The 21,403-nt window shown below is 38.9% G+C and overlaps 1 protein-coding gene across 3 annotated transcripts in view; it reads right to left on the bottom strand.

The window, feature by feature from the left end:
• Window positions 1-21,403, bottom strand: part of rptor (regulatory associated protein of MTOR, complex 1) — a 179,034-nt gene that overhangs the window by 117,698 nt on the left and 39,933 nt on the right. The window lies entirely within an intron of this gene.

Raw genomic sequence — 21,403 nt, 5'->3', positions numbered from 1 at the left:
TGCTCATGTCTTTATGTACTGTATGTGTGCGTCATGAGTCTTCATATGAGAGAGAAACTGAGGGCACTGAGTCATGCTGATCAAACAGTGACTGACATAAACAAGACGTACTACTGTTTATTTTAATTAGTCATTTCTATGGTAGACATCTAGTAAGTATAGGGATTAAAGCAAGAAAAGATTTTTGAGCCTGAAGAGCTGTGTGACGTTAATCGCTTCTAAAGGAAACTACCTGACATGTCAAGCTGAACTGTAAGAAGATGTTTTTCTCGAGGAAACACTAAACAATACCAGAGAGAAAATTCTGTGTACTGACATTTAAAATTCAATAAATCTGCAGAACAGACAAGGACACAAAATCTATGACCAAAAAAGTCCAATTCTACATGTCACACTCACACAGTTTCAACTTCACATTAAGTTAGACATTGTTGAAATGCATATTACTGTTTCTTACAGTAACATGGTATACCCAGTCTTTTTACATTTAATGTGGAAAAGATGGTAGAAGAGGCCAAAAAATATTGAACAGGACCAGTTGACCTGATTTTTGATAAAGTTGGCAAGAGTGAATCACGAACCATGAAAATCATGTGAATCATGTGGTATGACCTTCACAGTAACCACATCTCAATCTAATTGAACACCTATGGCAGATTTTGGAGTTGACAGATTAAATCAAATCCAAAATTATTTTGAATACATTTAACCTTTTCACCAACAAATTACTTTATTGATTCTAGGCACTGGTAAATATACTGAGGCACAAATTCAGAACCTAAAACATTTTCTTACATTTAAGAGAAACAATCTTTATATTTGAAAATATCAAACATTCCAAGTGATTGGAGATATCTACTGAGGATCTGAATAAGTTAAAAAGTGACTAACGAGCTGGCAGACCAGACAATTTGTTTGCAATGATCCAACATTATATTGACTCAGACAAAACGTTGCGTTTTGCAAGATGTCAAACCTTTTACATGCTGGTACATTTTACATGTTACAATGATAATGATTTTGACTGAAAACCTGTCCGCATCAAAACAAAAGGCTGACAGCATTTATGGGATACTTGGCCTTAATTCTAAGAAACACAAATGCTACAAATGTCATTTGTGGACAGACACAGAAACTTTTATAAGCTTTTACACTTCTGAGTGTGAAATTTAAACAAGCTGTTGATAGTAGGAAGGGCATAAAATATGACAAAATACAGTAACAGATCTGCAGACAGTCTTGGAAAGTGTTGTACAAGCAGGCTCAGCAGTGCTTGTTGGGAGCAGATTCACAGTACAGTGCAGCAAATAGTCTACACATAAACTAACTCAAAAACACAGAACACTTGAGTTTGAGGTGATTGCTGAAGTTGCTTTACTGCTGTCAACTTGTTTTCTCTGCCACCTGTTGCTGACTTTAGATCATACTTCTCTAATTGTAAAGAGAGTGAAGTCAGTGTGATGCTCGTGTCTGTACCTGCAGTGTAGAAAAGCTGCTCAAGAAACTTTAGGAGTAACAGTAGGACACAGAAGATATGTGCATTATTTGTGTTCCCCTCCGTTCATTAAATAATGCGTTTGTGTGTGCGTGGATGGAAGGGACACAGAGGTGTCAACTAGTTATGCAACAGAAAAGTGGCCGTTAGACCGGCCTGACTCATTATCACACTCACCATGTGCCTTCTGTTATACTGTAACTAACATGCCTTTTACTCAACAGCCTGCCTCCTGTCAAATGACTTTGAATCACAGAAGAAGCCATATTTTGACCTCAACTTCTTGCAAAACTTCAAACCATTAAAACAAACCAAAAAAAGACACACAGACTGAATCTCGACAGTGTTAGGGGTGAGAGAAGTAGTTACCCATCATACAAAAATATGAATGTAAGACTGAATAGCTTAATAAAAGTTCCAGATGGGCATCAATAAAAAATAACACATACATCCTCCTAGAACAAATGTATCTCTCTGAGCGTACTATTTTCATCCACTAAACATTTTCAGTTACTACCATTTTGCAGTTTTTTGACTGCTGTTAAGTTACCGTTAATGACACTCACTTCCTACACAGATGTGTCATATTAAAAGCCTTCCACCTTTTTAGCATCAGATTCCCTCTTTGTTAAGTATAGTAAAAAAAGAAGGACTTTGACTGTAAACAGACAGAAAGATGTCTATTTGATTTGACCCATTTGGATGCTGAAGCTTCATATTAACTTCAGATAAACTTTTAAATACATGTTTGCACAGAAGGAGGACTGTGGATTTTGTCCCCCATCACTTACATTGTAAGTGCATTATAAAGGGATCTTCTAATGGTCAGTATGAACAGGAGGAATGATTACAGCAAGAAAAACATGTGTCAGTGTTCATTTGAGCACCTGACTGTTGTTTTAAGGCAGACTTGAAAAAGTCAGTTGTTAGTGTACTGGTAATTCTGCCTCTCCTCAATGTTTTTTTACACAGGTTTATTGTTAAATTTTATTTTATTGATCATGTAAGCTTTATTTGTATGAGTCTTTGAACTATACAGTAATTTATATGTTTACAGCTGTGTGATCAATGCTAGATGCTGTAATCCTAATTATTAATCACAATTCATGGTCCTGATTCAAGGAATAAAATGATCACTTCTAATTGTTGGTCACATCACACATCCTACAGAAGCCAAACTGAATAGACCTTGATCAAAGATGCTACCTTTCAGCTTCCCATATTTGAGTTTGAATTGCAGCATGATAGCAGAGCTGGCAGGCTGATTGAATTTGGGTATAATCAGATAAGAGCGTCTGAATGCCGAGAGCTGTAGCTAATCTTGACGATATCAAGTGGTATCTGAATGGCATAACGGTGTTAGTGAGGGACCTGCGGTGATGGAGATATAGCATCTGAAATCAGAGCTCGTATAGGAGAGGGGAGGGTCTCTGGTGGGGGAGGCATGACTCTGGAGGAGGAGAGTGCTGAATGAACTGAGGAAAAAGAGAGAGAGGGAAACGGGCAGGTGGGACAAGTGTCTACACCTGCTTGTAATTGTTATTTCAGAGGAATCCCAATTGTATTTAGATGCTTTCACAAAGCTGTGCATTTACATTCATGACAGTCGGGCATATTAAATTCAAGTGGCATGGAGAGATTAAGACAGATCCATATGTATGAGGAAGACACCTAGGAGAGTCCATATAAATATACCAATCAGTGGGTGAAGGAGGCATGAGTGTGTGTTCAGCACGGTGGAGTAAAGAAAAAAAGAAAAATGTGAACTCATATCCTAACATTAACCACCTTGACCTGGAGGGGGAGCTCCTGCTTCCCGTGGTGCCAACTCTCTCCAGAGGTTGATACAAACTGCAGTTGACTGCTTGTCTCTTTTTTTTACCTCACACCACCCCTGTAAAACACCTCCATTATGTCCATCAAGATCACAGGGAACAAACTCTTTTTAAAAAGGTATGTTCTGCGATGGCTCCATCGCCATTTATCATCATGTCACTTCCTGAGAAGAAGAGACCTTTTAAAGGTACTGTAAGCATTCAGGATTCAATTAAAATACGTAATAAATAAATAAGTAACCTAATGGAAAACATGCCTTTCATCTACTCCTGTGAGAAAAGGTGACTATTTTGAGTTGCGGGGAAAAAGAATATGTTAACTTGGATGACAGTGACAGTGGCAGCCACTTGTCAGAGAGAGGAAATGAACAAAGTTAACCTCTGTCCTCTCAATTGCCAATCAACATGTGACCAGTAACACTGAGCTTGGATGGGGAAAAAGAAAAACAGAAGGAAAAGAAAGAGCAGAGGAAGCGTTTCAAATAACGAAGAGTCAGTATTAATCACAATGTAACACAACCCACAACCCACGTCAGTAGGATTGGGTTCCAGTAGATTCCATTTTGAATCCACTTTCCGGTTTGCAAAATAATATCTGAATTTGCTCATCTCAGACATTAATGAATCACTTATCTAACTTTTTTTTTTTATCTCCTCTCCCTCATTATTATTAGGAAAAAAGAGCAACATAGAAATCATTCAAGTAACATTAGCAGGATTCTCATTTTCAATAATGGCTAAATGGTTAATATGCTCTCTGAGAGCTGATGCCCACACTCAGCCCAAGTTCATTTGTTACTGAAAAGAAATTTTGCCAAAAGTGGGCTCTGTGTGTGTGTGTGTGTGTGTGCATGTGTGTGTCTACAACAATCAGGGATTACAGCATGTCAGCATCAGGAGTATTTCCTTATATGCATATCAATAATTTAAATTGATCAATTCCACTATAAGGGACATGTAGCTTGTGAAAAATAAGGTGTAAGAGTGTGCAAGTAAGATACACCCGTTACTTCAAAGTGTCAGATACATATTTAATCAACCTTTCTTATCTTCTTCTGCTCATCTGATTTTCATGTTGTAGCTAAAGGTTGTGAACATTAATTAGGCTCCCACTCAAAACAGTAATGTTTCTGCCTTCTCAGCCAACGAAATGGGATTACAGATCTGAATTGAATCTTTGAGTTTTAGTTATTTATAATGTTAGTTAGTTGCAAATGTTGAAAACTAAACCTAATTAGATTTGATTAGGGATTCAAAAAGGATTTGGATTCAATACTGGATTTGTACTTAATGACTAGTTCAACACAAAGCCACAAACAGTGAAACTAAAGCTGTGCTCAGTCTAAAGTTGGGTTCTCTTGGTTCAGACCCAAGAGGAAAATGCATCCATTACTAGTCCAACTGAGTGTTTTAAACATGGCGTCACATGAACTGACAGGCAACTCAATCATTGGACGGTTTCAGTCACCGATCCTTTGATACCAGCACTACTTTACCCCACAGGGGAAGAAATATCAAAACTACAATAAGTTTATTCTGATGACTGATAGTAAATCACTGTGTTTCACTGTGGTTGAAAGATTTATTCATCTTCTGAGTTGGTCATGAGGAGCTCAGGCAGAAATGAGCATTATTCAAGACTGTAACTGGACTTCATCTGTCATAAATAACAATGAATGTCTTAGAATCAGAGTGAAGGAGAAAGTACACCCTACTCTGCGACACGATGGAGGAAATGGTTGCCACGATCAGCAGACAAATGGGGCACATTTGTTTAGTTTCATACATGTGTTATATATCAATGTCACATAATGCTGTAGGTGTTCTGTTCTGTATTCTCATCACACACAAATCACATCAGTTTGCTTGTGAGAGGACCAAGACCCACTTTTTCAGGCAGTATGGGTACAGGGGTTTACTTTTCCAAGGAACAAATATTCACTTCAACCTGACACCTGTCAATGACAAGGTGAGGGTGTCATTAACAACCTAGTTACACAACCTCACTTATCCACTATACCTTATGACCGGGGAAGCACTAAACACACACAGAAGTAGCTTTGAGACAAAGTCTCCTTCATCTTGAATGGCAATTTGAAAAAGCCATTGCTGTACAATATGCAGTGTCAATAGCATGATGTCAATGATGACGTTGTGTGAGTCACAGTCTATTCTACGTCAAGAGAAAGAAAGTCATCAGATTCAGATCACATTTTAGCTACCTGTTGTTACTGCACACTCCAGGACATTAGTGTATGATCAGTTAGTGAGTGGATTCAGTGATTGTTATTTTTAAACTTGCTTCTGGAAAAAAATATATGACATGATATGATAAAACAAAGGCTGCCAGCTTTTCTGATTTCAATAAGTCATATTTCATATTATGCCATATTGTGTAATTGTGGTGCCCCTATATAAGTACAAATCGGTACGGTATGTTGTAGCTTTTAGTTAAACGTTAGTGTTGAGCTACAGATTCAAGAAGAACCATGCAGATTCTATCCTGGTTGCAGAACAGTGGACCAGCTCTTTCCTCGGGGTCTATAAATTCTTTGTGGACTTGGAGAGGGATTATGTCCCCCAGGGTATCTCATGGGGGTACTATACACATGTGATCTGACCTGGAACTGGGGTAGGCAAAAAGATCATTTCAAGAGTCAAGAAAGTGTATTATTCAAATTTATATGAGAAAGTACAGCCAGCTTGGTAAAGAGCAGTGTGCAGGCCTGTGTGGCAGGAGTCATTTCCCCAGTGACAGCAGCCCTGCTGGGGCCAGTGTGTGCGGACTGAGTCAGTTCACAGCAGGTCGGATGGAGCAGAGGGAGAGATGACACATCAACTTCCCATCTTGGCAGCACACACACCTCCTGTCAGGACTACGTTACCCACACAGCCTTTTCTCAGTTCCAAAATTATGGCTTCAGAGGAACGAACGACCGCACTTTTGAAAAGTTTTAGTCAAAAACACCATATAGACATTGTAAGAAGGGAAATAATCAACTAACGTTCAACACAGGGCTTTCCACAAGGATATAGAGTAGCCAGCCAATGGGACAAAGTAGCTAGCTAGGGGGTACAGGGACACGCCCCCCTGGAGAAGAAATTTGGCCATAAAAGCCCAAATTTGGTGGCATCTGACAATCTGATGCCACTATTTCATCATATACACTGATCTTAATTATTCCATATTTTAATGAGTTTGGTTTTTGGATAATGTATTGTTTTATTAGAAACATAAATGCTCTCTTGTTCAATGAAAATAAACATGGTTGTTTTAAGGGGGAACATGTTTTTAATCCCAAGTCTTCTCTAGTCTATGTATTGGTTTTAAATTATTTACAGAATAAACCTATACCAAAAATATCTCTACAATAACAAAACATGTAAATCACTTGACTCAAATCATGTGAATCTACCGAATCAACACAACTTCTAGTCATCTTCATCTTCACTATCATCCTGAGTGTGAGGCTGACTTTTTAATAGTTACCACGCAACCATCAAGTTGCTGCCACTGGTATTTTCTGAAGTAGCCTGTCTAATGAGAACGTCCCCTGTCTGTGTAGTCAATGCAGCTCTTTATGTGTTTTGTCATCAATTATTTTGCTAATATTTGTCAAACATTCATATAGAGCATGTGAGGGCAGGACTGAAACAGACAGATAGAAACGTTTCTCTATCATCATGCTCACGTTGTTTTGAAGCTAGGCTAGTGGCTAGTGGTCGTAAATGTACACGCACAGCAAAATTCTACCTGTTAGTCAAAACTATTTTATTAGAATGAAATATAATTAATATATATATATAATATTATGAAATATAATTAATATAAAGCAGCCGGCTAGACTTAAATGAGTAGTCGGCTGTTTGGCCGGCAGCCGGCACTTATGAAAGCACTGTCAACATGTTGTAAATAAGGGAATACACTGACTTCTTATTTATTTGTATAATCTTATAGTACTAATAACTTAGAGGCATTTTGTGTTCCAAATGGCAGATAACTGATGGTACAGCAACACTCATCATATCTTCTTCGTCTGTTCTTGTGTTTAAGATGAGTCTGATGCCGAAAGGGAGCAGCAGGAGTCAGAACACTGCTGCTGCAGCTGACTAAGTGACATGGGTTATGTAACTGGCAGAAGGTCCAAAAGTGTTTTTATGTATTTAAACAGAATTTCAAACTTAAGCTACTTCAAACACAAGTGCACTAACTGTTTCATTGCACCGGTTGACATCTATCATTGCTGAAACACATCCTTCCACTATGATCATCAGTGCTCAGGCCTCTACGTTTGTATGGAACATGATCCGGATCATTGAGAAGTGCTGGGAAATCAATGAGGCTTCCTCTCTTCTAACCATAACAAATCTCACTTCCTGAAACCTTTTATTACTTGATATGCTTTCACACTGACTACCCTCTTCCTCTCCTGACATTTCATTTACGCATCCAGTCATACCTTTTCTTTTTTTTTTTCTTTTTTTTTTTTTTTTTTACAACATGCACTTCAACTTGTAGATGCTTTGGAAATTTGCCATTGCAGCGACATGTGAGAACACGGAAGTTGCAACATTCCCAGCAATACATATTACACTGTCACGTCATGCCCTTGTCCCTCCATTGTCCAATCAAGTTTTTGTGTGGCTTGATTCCATGTCTTTTGGTAAAATGTTTTGGCAGGCAGCAAAACATATCCAGCTTTCATTTCAGAGTCAGAACAGGCACAAAAACTGGTAAAGCATGCAACACAAAAAAAACCAAAAAAAAAAACCACTACACATGTGTGATCACTTCATTGTCAGACTCAAGGAGCTTTAATAGGCTGTATTAGTCAAAACCTCTGTGAATATCCATGTTATGTGTGTGCAGTGTGTGTGCAGTGTATATATGCGTGATAGAGGAGGGACAGAGAGACTTCTAAAGCACCAGTCCAATTAAAAGCTGAGCTCCAAGCAGCTCTCAGAAGTCTTAGTGTTGTAAGTGCGTGTGCGAGTACACACATACATACATATATATATATATATATATATATATATATATATATATACACACACACACTCGCACGCACACTGTTGGTCGGAAGAATTGAAATGGGCAATATTTCCCTTTTTTCTAACATGTTTTTCTAACATTAGACTAAACATTTCCAGAAAGTATTCATTAGATTAATAAATAATGATAGTAATTCTGGATATTTTTGGCACTTCTTACCAATGAATTTCCTTCTCTGGATAATAAAGTTCCATTTTACTGTGATTAGTGGTGAAGGGATATAAATAGGCCTGTATTGCAATATGTAACCAAAAGGTCACAGGTTTGATACCTTCCACAGTGACCATGTTCTCTGTCACAAATGTCCTTGACAAAGATATATGAAGAGACTTAGCATATTAACATCCAGAATATACACCTTTAATATATTTGTGTATTTTTATAGAGTCATAGTTGTAAAGCAGTGTAAACAATGCCGAACACGAGATGTTTCATTTGTCATGAAGTGCTGGTGGGCACATTGCAAGCATTAATAAGTCACAGTAACCTGTGGTCCAACAGATGCATTTGAGCAGCTATACTTATTCCGAGCAGCCGGCTGCCTATTACAGCGCTCTCCTCTGCTCTAATCAACTGCTGCCCTCATTTCCAGCCACCTGCAGGGAGAGTTACACCAGTTGGTGATTGAGGAGGGATTGGAGCGGGCAAGAGTGCCACAAACCATTAGCCCGGGGACAGAGCTTAGGGACCGCTGCTGTCTCTGACTCTGTGTGATGTCGTGACTGTGTGTGTCTATGTACTTCTAGTCAGGGAATCTACTGAAAGTCAAATTAAAGTTTTATAAAAACCTTTTCATTATCACCTGATTTCAAAGGGCTCATCCTTCAGCGGCCTGTATCTGATATACATAATAAAATTACATCTTCTTACACAGAGATGAGTGAGCTGAGGAGTTAGAGTAGTGATGCCTCATTAAAGTCTAGTGAATAGCTAAATGTCACTATGCAAAAAAGCTGTAATAATACTTGTTAGTCATTTGTTTTTATGGCTTGCAAATCGATTGTCTTGTGATGCTGGATGCTTGCTCACAGCCACAAAAAGCAGCATCAGGTAGGGTAATGAGTTATTATGGTATTGATCAGAAGCCCAAACAAACATACAGACTTATTGCGGAAATTGTGTGCTGTGTGACACTAAGAATCCTTCTTAATGCTGCTTTAATAACCAAAGTAAGGAAACACAGATCTGTCATTAACAGCTTCCAAAACTTCTCTAAGAGACGGCTGACACATTAAAGAAAACAATTTTTGTTTAAGTAATGTATCAAGTGACAATGCCAAATATACTGTACACTCCTTTCAGTTTTTCAAATCGTAATTTGCTGCTTTTCTCTGTTTTTTATCGTTGTAAATTGAATATTTTTGAGTTTTGGACTGTTGCTTAGACAAAGCAAGCAACTTGAATACGTGACCTTGGGCTTTGAGACGTTGTAATGGGCAATTTTTCACAATTTTTTGACATACTAAACCAATGGTTCCCAACTGGCGAGTCATGGTCATGAGTGGGTTGCCAGCATTTGGGTCAAAAATGTTTTACTTTGAAATGCAGTGAATTTCTACTTTGTAGCGGTCCTACAACATGCAACCTTACAGTACCATTTACCTATCAATGTTGACTTTTTAAGTCATGTGACCCCCACTTTGAATGTCCATTGACTGTAGTGGTCTTTACAGAGATGAAGAAGTAGTTTGCTCCACAACAAGCTGAACAAAACACAGAATATATATATTCAGCTTGGGTTTACTAACACTGAACAAGAGACAGAGAGAGAGAAAGAAACCTAGCCTGGCTTGAAAACAACTTATCTTGTCTGTTTGTCGGTTGTATTTCTGTTCTTTAGGTCTGTTTACAGTAAATCTGTCATCTGCTGTAAAAATAGTTTTAAATAAGACTGAATTTTTAAGCCCTAATTGCTCTCTGGCTGCAATGCATCTTACTTTATTGAGCTTTAAGCCTCTGTTGTACTCAGGTTATTTTAGTTTTCATTTTGAAAATTAAAGGAATCACAACCATGAAAGAAAGTAAAAGGAAGTGAAGAGAGAGAAAAAGAGTGGGATTTTGGTGTCAGGGTTAATTTTAAAATGTGGAGCAGTAGGGCAACGAGGGGAATGACACACAAACACACAATACACAGAGCCACGCTCGGATTGGATGTAATTGATTCACTTCACTTCAGAAATAGCTGGTAACAAAATATTTGTGCAGGATTTATTCCAGCTATTCAGAAATAGCTGGTAACTGTACACAGCACCAAGGATCCACCGGACGTTACACATACAAACACATGAACACACGTTCATGTTATTTAAGGCACACAGAGGATGTCTGTCAGCTCTGTGCTCCAGCGAAAGATGCATTTAGTCAATCCCAGGGGGCATTTGGGGTAGGGTAAGGTTTCTGTGACTGACCCATACAGACACACATACACATATGTACACACACACACACACACAAAACTGCAGAAGCAAAGTAGCAACACACTGCAAAGTGTCTCACTCTCTCCTCGTTTCCAAGTGTGTATCAATCGCACTTGTTTCTTATAATAACTCAGCAGGAGCTCTGAGGGGTTTCACAAGACATATTTATAACTTGATCAATGGATCCATATCTACACCTGAGCCGGAAAGAGCATTTTCTTTATTATGCATGTGCCTTGGTGCTTGAGTGCCTGTATGTATATGTGCATGTGTGGTTCCCCGGGCTCCTCATTAGTGCCATTCAGAGCGTTAGTGGCTCAGCATGCATCTTCACCTGAGGAAAGAGAGCTGGCCAGCAGCCAATAAACTTTTTTTTTATCGTGTATTTATTTGCCTAGATTCTGCCCTGCCATCTTTTTGTCTCCTCCTCTCTACAATCACAATTCCAAAGTATCATTTTAAGTTTAATATTCAGTTTTGGTGTTGTATGTGTATACTTTGAGGTAAATAAGTAGGTTCAAGTTTAATCTGATAGTAAACCTCAGTTGTATAATAAATCTGTAGCTGAATTAGAGCTAAAAGCAAGTTGATCTTACACACAGATGGAAATAAGTTTTTAGTTTTAATCATCAGGTAATGGACTGAAATATAAAATCAGTCAGTGGTCAAACACTGTATTCTGAAACTACACAATAATAATAATAATAATAATAATAATAATGATAATAATAATAATAATAATAATAATCCATTTTTGTTGTTTTACAGTGGTGTTGATTTATAATCATTTCTGGACCCAAAGTATTAAAAATGAATAAAATAAATAATAATTCATAAAATAATAGTTTCTTAACTGTGTACAAAATATGAAATATAACCGCAAAATTGTGAAATAATAAATTGTTAAATACATTGTTGAACCTTGTTTGTCTTGACTGCTAGATGAAATGTTGTCATGAAAAGTAACGTTATGAAATAATAATCATTAGGAAAAAATGGCATTGTGAAATAAGAGCAGACTGGAAACATTTTGGAATAAAAACAGCTGGAATGAAAATAACATGACCTGCTATAAACTCTGTTACAGTGACAAGAAGAATGAAATAACATTTCCACATTTTAAAGTTATTGTATTGTTTCACATTTCATGGTAATATTACATATTTTACCTGTGTTTATTAATATGGTTACCTTATAATGTCCTGTTTATTCAGTTAATTTTGTGAACACTTAAGTCTCCATAATATTTGAAGCTCCATAATATAGTCGTGTTAGATTTGGTTGAAACACATACAAAGGTGTTTCTGATATCCATGGAACTGACAGTGGACAAAATATTTGTGCAGGATTTATTGACAGGACATTCTATTGTACTACATCAGATTATACAATGGCACCAAATAAATGGACAACTCATGTTATCCTTGAAAACAAGGACTGCTGTGCTGCCTTCCTCACTGAGCTACTTCATAGAGTTCACACAGTTCAGTTAGACACACAAGCAAAGAAACGGAAAAACCTTGAACAAATTTAATTTCCTGTCATACAAAAAAAAAAAGCAGCCTTTCTGCACATGCTCAGTAAGTGTGATGTTAGTCGTGTGTAGTTAAGACCTCAGCAAGACCACAAGAACTTCATATTCAGTGGGGGGTTTAAAAACACTGCTAATTGTGGCGCTCTTGTGCCTGCTTAGTGAGTAATGTATGGGAATGTGTGTGTGTGTGTGTGTAAGAGAGATGTAAGCATGTGGATGTCAGGTGAGCCCTCGTTGCTGTGATTAATGAACTGTCGGTGTGTGTTTGTGTGTGTACAGTTGTGACTCCAGCCCTCGGGGCTTTAAAGCCCATTGAGCATGCATAGAAATGACCTTCTTCCAGTGTGTGTGTGTGTGTGTGTGTGTATACATGTTCCTCACGACTAAACACACCTCCATCCACCGCCCACTCCTTCTCCTTCCCCCAGGCCTACTGTACCAGCGCTGGGAAATGGACATAAGAGTGAATTTTCTGCCCTCCTGCCTCATTCCTGGAAAACTCAGGGAGGTATTTATCACTAAAAATAGCTCCCACATCATCAAATCTAATAGCCTTTTCAGATGTAGCTATGGTGTTTTAGCAGTGAGTAAGAGAGCATCTCTCTCCAATGAAAGGAATAATGGTTGCACAAGAGGCTCCATTCATATTGCATTAAACATAATGGCATTGAGCAAGAAGCTGAAGATGGCTTTATTGGATTGGCACAGTGTTATGTTAGGAAAAGGAAAAGAGGACATTGCTTAAAAGCCTTCACAGGAAATTTTTGACATCACCCAGGACGACTTGCTCAGTTTCATATATTCTCAGGGTTGTTATGTTGTACTAATAAGAAATCTGGTTGCTATTCAATAGCAGCTTGCTGATGGGAAGCTGCATCACCAATGGGAGAAAGAGATCAATAACAGAAAAGGCAATGCAACAGCACTAAAAGAAAAAAAAAAGACTTAATGCATTATGATATTTGTCAGGAGACTGACAACATATCTGTATTTCTCTATGTTTCCTCCACTTTACATTACATGACTCACAACTACAAACAGGAAAACATCCTCCACAACCACACATGAAAAAGACTAACCGTTAGCAAGTATTGGGTGAATCAGAGCTTATAAAATCATCCAGGCAGAACCAATGTGGAAGTGAAACTGTCTGTGCAAATTAAAAGGACAGAATGAATTGTAAAGGCAGGATACTATTGTTTATTCTTGGTTTGTGACTGGCACTGCAGTGTTAATAAAATAATTTGATCACCTAGCAAGTGTGAAAAAGCTGAGAGTTAATATGTTAAAGTATAGATAAACATGTAATGGTGAGTTTAAATGTATGAATCTTTCCATGAAGTTGCTGCTATTCTTACTATTCTTGTGGCACACAAGTTAAGCTAGTGCTCTGAGAAAAATCCTGTTTTGAAGTTTAATCCTAATTTTAAAAAATCTTTTATTGAAAAACCCAATGTAATCATTCTGTAGTGTTGAAACAGTTTCATGCCTCTAAAATGTGTTAGATTGCATAAATCAGTGGCATTTGGCATGCTTTGGGTGTAGCACACAATAACCGGACATTGCTGTCTAATAAGCTTTTTGTTATCCATTCAGTTCTGCCTTTAACCATCTCTCTCCTCTGTCCTCTCCTACCGGTTAAATGCATCAACTCATCTGAGAAGGCTATCAGCTTTCTCCTTCAGGAAGTTAGAAGCAGAGGATGATGATTATTCTCTTCCAGTCCCTCCCGTCACTGCTTCATTTTCCTTTTCACCTTGTACTTTGCTCCGATCTTTCTCAACTTTCTCTTCCTTCCTTTTCACCCTCTTTATCAGTCTACATTCCTCCCTAGCTGACAAGTTCTGTTACACACATAAAAACACAATGAAGAGGTCAGGTGCACAGACAGACATGAAGCAAGGCTTTCTGCAAAGAAAACTCACTTGATATTTGAATAGAAAGAGGAAAGTGAATCTCACTATGCAGACAAACTGTAGAAAGAGCGTTCTTGATCCAAGCAAAGCCTCCCATCCAGGGATCGAAATTAGCACCGGCTACCGGCCAAATGCCGGTGAATTTGTGAAGTGGCTGGTGAATTTGCTCTAACTACCAGCCCCGGTGGCTGACGTGCTGTAATGTTACCAGTCGATGGCAAGTCTCTGCTGCAGTCCATATCAGTGTGTGTGTGTGTGATTGTGATGTTACTGTCTGTGCCACTGAGTGTACAATGTGCATGTTGTACTGGAGACAGGTAAAGAAACTTTAGGAGTAAGAATATTCATTTACTTTTATAAACTGGACCCAGATGTTTAAAGATGCGCTCCAGATATGTGTTAAGACGTATATAAAACACTCTACTTTGAATAATAATTTGTGTCCGATATGTTTTTTCCACAATTATCTTGTTAAAATCCTTAAATGGCATCTCCTCCTTCTCTTTCATTAAAAATTCCTGAATCTATAAATATGTAAATATATTTCATCTCAGAAGTTGAACCGTTTTTGACAAGATGTGTCCTACTTCACTGTAAAGTCCATTCTCAGTGTACTTCCACTGGAGGCTTCACATTTCCACATCACATTTGTGTAAGTTGCGTACTGGACCACAATTCCAAACTAGCTGTGATGTCACAGTGAAGCTCAAACATTCAAGTGTAGGAACAAGAAGAAAAACACATTTTGAATGGAGGGGGGACATTTTTTTTTTGTCCAACTAGTCGTAAAAGTCTTAAGACCTGGTCACACCAGAAAGTGGCACAGTAAAATTCATCTGCACATTCTTGCAAAATAGTTGATGCAAGACACTGTGATGTATTAACAACTCACAAGTATAGTCACCAAACTACTGGCAGGCTAACCCCAAACTCGCTATCCAGCTGTGAACATACTAGCACTAGTCAGGCACAATAGCTTGCACAGCCAGATGGTTTGCCAATTAGCAAGCTGGCTATCAGTCGCTAACAGGACAATAAGTTGTGACACTTTATTCGAGAAAGATATTTTTGTACAATTAACTGTCTGCAAATCTCTTTGTGGAGCAGATTCTATTCTGGCAGAGCAGTGTTATATAAAAAAAATCCTCTGTTTTGGACTCTGCAGCTCTCCATTCTCTCAAAGGTCAGGACAGTTTGTAATTGGTTACTGAGCTAATTCACATGTACAAGTTAAATTGGCACAAAGGAGTTGCACAGATTCACGTGGTCCTCAGAAGTTGTTCAGCTAATCGCAGAGATGCCATTGAAATGAGCTGATTTTGCTCAAAAATTCTGCTTGTTTTTGTTGCTGTGACCAGGCTGTGACACTCAAACCTGGGACAACCAGCTTCTATGTTAATATACTCCATGAATCACAAATAATGTGGAGCATCTACAAAGAATGACCATGCTTATCTGTTTTAATATTCTCTTCATCCAAAGGGCGAAAGTCGTCTTTTTCATTGCTTCCTCTCAGCAGGAAGGTCTGAACAGAGTGTCATCACAGTGCATCTCCTTGAGCCGATGAGGAATCAAGCGTCTAGCAAAGATCCATTATCCGCAGTCGGGCGATGAATTCTTGCTGGCTCAGGAGACGCTACTGTGTACCTGACCCTGACCTGTGACCTCCTGGTGAAGGGGAGGAAAAGCCAAAATAGAATTTCTCAATGTGGATCAATACAGCATCACATGACACCAAGGACACTCAGGGTCACAGAACATGGCTTACAAGATTGTCTTTCTAAATTTTTTCTAACATGTTTCCACTGTGACAAGGCTGCTGTTTTTCATTTTGTGCTGATCTGAGGGCTCGCTCATCCATCAGGGAGGAAGCTTAAATGTTTCCAATTTAGATACTGTATACAGCTCCTGCTTTTATACAGAGCAATTTACAATTAATACATCAGGTGAATAAGCTAATCAGCAGTTAGCAGTGAGGATGATGGCTACCAATAATCCTGTCACCTCTGCATTATCCTGTCAGAGATAGATACTCACAAAAGAAATAAAATAAGATAGAATGCGAGATGTAGAGGGGATTATTCTGAAAGCCACTTTAGCAGATAAGACAGGAGTTGATGTGAAGTTTCTCTTGAAACCTGAGTTTTCCGCTGAAGATGAAGGACTATTGCTGCTGCTCTGACTGAAGTGACAAGGTCACTCCACCGCTGGGAGAGAAGAGGGAGAGGAAAACGAGACCCGATGTCAAACTCCAGCCTAATAAGGTGTTCATCCAATCACTCCTCACATGTAGTCTATGTGTTCCTAATGGTAGATTGCTTAATATAGAGATAAGCGTCTCATGTTGACAGCTAGAGCCACTATCTATCTTCATTAAGCTGGCTGCAGTGGTGGTTTGGCTGTGATAAATGGCTTCCTCTGTACTCTTTTCCTATGTCTTTTTCTCGTGCCTACGTCCTTTTATTTTTTTCTGTTCCTTTTCATGTTTGTGCAAACAATCCCACTGCTTCTACAACCATCCCACTGAGGTACCTATATATTAGTGCTGTCAAGTGATTCAAAATGTAATCACGATTAATTGCATTATTTTGTGTAGTTAATTGCGATTAATTACAAATTAATCGCACATTCTTTATCTGTTCAAAATTTACCATAAAGGGACATTTTCAAGTGTTAATACTCTTATTAACATGGGAGTGGACAATGTATGCTTACTTTGTCCAAATGTATAAATTTATTGTTGGAAATCAATTAACAACACAAAACAATAACAAAGATTGTCAGAAACCCTCACAGGTACAGCATTTAGCTTTTTAAAAATATGTTGAAATCATAACTTATGGCAAACTCAAGCTCAACAGGCAACAAGCAGGCACATTGGCCAGATACATTTTCCATTACTTCAGTACTGATTAAAGATCACTTCCTGGATCCCTTGCTTCAAAAGCAAATCACACAATGTAACTGTGTCCAATCTCACATGGGAAAAATAAAGGCTCACAAAAACATCCCCTTGTGCTGTGGGATAAAAACCACATAATACAAAATAAAACAAACAATAAATAAAGTGAGCAGGAAACAGTGGAGAGGGAGTATAAGAAAAAAAATTACTTTCGCTTTTTTGTCATCATACAGGTTGTGTATCTTTGATACAGTGGTGGCTCTCAACTCAAGTGCAGTCGTTGGATACAATCCAATTTATTTCAGGCAGACCCTCGTCCTCAATAATGTTAGCTGGCCATCAAGCTGTAGTCACTCATTTAGCTACTGCTGTTGAAAGCTTGATGCTTGTAGGTTTGTCCATGGTTTCCCTCACACACTATCAAACGTGCTTTGCTGCAAGCAGGATGGTTTGAAGACTGGGTAGCACATTACAAGAGTCAAGTTGTCAAGCTCAAGTCACAGATGCCGGTTGGGGCCAACTTTTTCAAACCAGGGTGGTGATAAAGTGCTGCCAAATGTGTATTCTGACACTTTAACTTGAACACTGTCTCAAATCTGACTAGAGTTAGTACCGCCTATAAGTCAGCATCTAGCCCCAAAACCATAGTAAGGCTGTTCGGGCCACTTTGGTCATTAGTGTTGTAGCATCAACTCTAGTCGTGTTTTTCCATCAACCGGTAACCGGGAAAGACATCGTCATTTCGTCCAAAATGGGCTCTCCATTGTTCTTTATTATAAAAGGTTTTAAAAGTCCTCACTTGTGTATGCACAGAAGTGAAATGGTGGTTACTGCTACGTTGTTGTGTTTATGATGATACAACTACTTGAACAATCACAGGCGACAGCCCTGTGTGCACCCCTGCCTCCCCCCATGAGTGCCTGGAACTCAATTTAGTACTGCCTCCTGAAGGGTGCTGAAATTTATTGCTTGGAACTAGTTTCGAAAGCAGTCGAAGAACAGTGGAAACAAAAGCAGAACCCAGGACAACAGCTACAAGTTTCATTATAAGTCAGTAAGTACCGGTAGCAGAAAAACGTCAAAGGAGACACGACTGGGGCTTTCACACTTTTGTAATTCAGACAATAAAACATTTTATTTTATTTTTCAGCAGAATAACACAATTTATGATAGAAACTGAAAAAATAACGATATAATAATACAAGAATTCATAATTCTGATAATGTCGCAATATTATATAAACGAAACCCTTCTAAAAAACTTCATGTTTTCAAGAATAATTGTGTGACTCAGAGCCCTGTTTAGAGATGCTGCTGACCAGCTCTGCTTTAGGCTTGTGAGGGCCGTGAAACACCGAGAGATATCTAAAGTGATGTACCAAAACACACAATATCCTGTCGCCACACTTGTGTGCTGCTTATCTAGTGAAGTGTCCACTGCAGGGAACAAGCAACTCATTCCAGCCCTAGTAACACTACAACACCTCCGTGTCTGGTTCACCAACTGAAACCAAGTGCAGGAAGTGTATAGAAAGAATTATAGTAAATAGAAGCAGGGTGGGGATGTGGTACAGAGACTAGGCACAGATCTGACTGACCAGTAGTTGTGGTTTGGACCACTCCTGAAAGAGTGCATCATGCTTGAGAGAACAGTGGTCAGTTGTGTGAGGTGCGGGGGGAGTACAGGGGCTTAAGACTGATGTCAGCAGTGCATCTGATCTCACACCAATGGGGATGAAACAAGGTAAGTGAGCCACAGAGGTCACAGATGATCTTGCTTCCCCCTTCACTGAGCCTCTTTGATGTGTTATTCACGGTCCAGATTGCCCACACATGTCAGGTTAGGAAAGGAGTTCTGGGCAGCATCAGACAGCTGCTTCATGTACAGAAAGCTCAGGTCAAAGATCCGACTTGGTGAAAGAGGAGACAAAGAAAGTTGTGCGAGGAACAACTTGTAGTTGGATGGGAGGATAGTGGTGGGAAGGATAGGACTAGCTAGGAGAGTAGAGCTATGATGACCGGCCTGCTTGCTGTTATATTGTCTGGAAAATTTGATTTATAGAGGCGGTCATGTTGTTCCAATGAGATGTCTCCTATAATCAATCAATTGTATGATGTTTAGTTCTTTCCGTTGTTCCAGTTTAGGAAGCTGGACTTCTTGGCGACAGTGAAAGCAATCAATGTCATTGTGGGAACAGTGGTAAATAAGACAACGCACGGTCAGATTCTTAGGGGCACGTAGGCTGTAGGATAACTTCTTGTTTTTGGAAGTTTTAGTCTTGACAAAACAAACAGAATATCTAAGTTGTATTTGACTTCTACACATTAGTGATTTTCTTCCAGAGGTGTTGTATGGGCAGGCAGTACCAGATTGCTAGATTGTAAGTACACTGTACAGTGTGAGGCGACCATAAAGAGCAAGTGTATGATTTTGATGGATCTGGTGCACAATTTGAGTGTGATGTGAAATCTCTGAATGTCTCTGTACTGAATAATTTGCAGTATGAAGTTTTTGGTGGTTCAGAATGTGTTCTTACAGATTTTGTTTGTTTAGCTTGGGAGAGATACTGAGGTTTTTACCATATATTTCTAAATCAGCAGGGAACTCATAATCTTGACGCCTGCCAGAGAGGTTGTGGAGCAAAAACAGACGAGACAGAGTGAGCAAACTGATAAAATAAAGTGTTATGTTAACAAATGAAAGATGAAAAGCGGTGAATTTACTTCTTATAATGCTAAATGTCTAACCCAAACCCTGCTTTGCTAAATTGGATACAAATGCATGCATGATTATAGTCATTGCTGTCTTTCTTTTAACTGGTTGAGATAAACCATTCAAGTGACTGGGTTTTGTAATAAAACAAAATTCTGGTGGTGGTGGTACAGTAAGAGCAAATGGAGGGCAGATGAGGGAATAAGAAGAAACAAGCAAGAAGAGGAAGCAGCAGAGAAGCAGGGAGATGAGTTTTATTGTGGACATGGCCTAAAAGAAAGGCACAGTGAGTAAAGGAAAAAGGGGAGGGGAGACGATGTGGTGGGGTGCAGAGGAGACGTGTAATGATCAATTGTCCACAGCCTGTGGCAGTCGACAAACCCCTCTAATCCACAAAAGACACTCCCCTCCTTTTAATGATGCCGGGGGACAGGGAAGAAGAAAGAAACCCTGTCAAGCTCTGCATGGCTAGGCTTTATGGTTTTTGGAGGATTTTCCTGACTCTCTTATGTTAGGACAAGCTGTAATACAGTTCACAGTTCTTAGATGTTTGGGCTCTTCAAGATGGTTCTGTTTCTTTACATGGCTACAAGTTTTGTTGGTAGGTGCTTCAGTGAACATATTCAATTCTATACGTAATTAACATATTGTTAGTAGCCTTGGGCGATATGTCAAAATTTTCCTACTGGTCATGTTGGTATATTCGCATCGGTGGGTTTGAGCAGCTGAGATTGCCACAAAAATGAGAATAGCTGGTCCACCTTAAAGGTCAGTCAGGTTAGGCTAACCCATTGTCGCTAACTCCGGGGCTAACCCCCTTCACTTTAATCAGCAGGTGGCAAGCAAGACAAGAGAACTTGGCTTGGGTCTTATGGAGTTGTAGCATTTATTCACTGACAAAAAGCCTAAACTGTGCACACAACACACCTGTTAAATGATTGGCTGTGCGTGTCACTCATAGCACTCTCCGTTATCAAGGGATATGATTGGCTGTTTATGTGCCAGAGAGGGAGCACGCATGGGGTTTGTTCATGGAATAGCATTTCATTCACTGTTTTTCCTTTTCAAAACTAGAAAATATTCACATTTGAGAAGCTGAAATCAAAGTATTTAGACTTTTTTTTAAACTTACTCAAAATGATTAATCGATTATCAAAATAGTTGGCAATTAATTTAATACTTGGCAACTAGGCTAATCAATTAATCGACTAGTTGTTGCAGCTCAAAATGATTGTTTATACAGAGAATAGTACGCTCCTTTGCCCTAATGACCCACCCCTCTCCTGCCTCTGCTGGCTCCCTACCTTCCACTATCACATTTCAGTAACCATCCCCAACCGCACAGTAAGAAACGCGGCCTAAAACTGTTACATTGCATTTGCAGCCATAAAAACTCACTATTGTATCATAAAACACGCCAGTGGCACCTCAGACCTCATTACTCATTTAACAAGGCGAAGTGTGTGCCGACACTCAAATTACTGAGAGCAGAAATCAACACCATTAAGGCAGGTAATGATGGCGTTAGCAGCTAATGCT

Source organism: Thunnus albacares, chromosome 3, assembly GCF_914725855.1.
Source record: "Thunnus albacares chromosome 3, fThuAlb1.1, whole genome shotgun sequence".
NCBI lineage: Eukaryota > Metazoa > Chordata > Actinopteri > Scombriformes > Scombridae > Thunnus > Thunnus albacares.
Note: the sequence above shows the minus strand (reverse complement) of the source record. Positions and strands in the feature narration are given on the sequence as shown.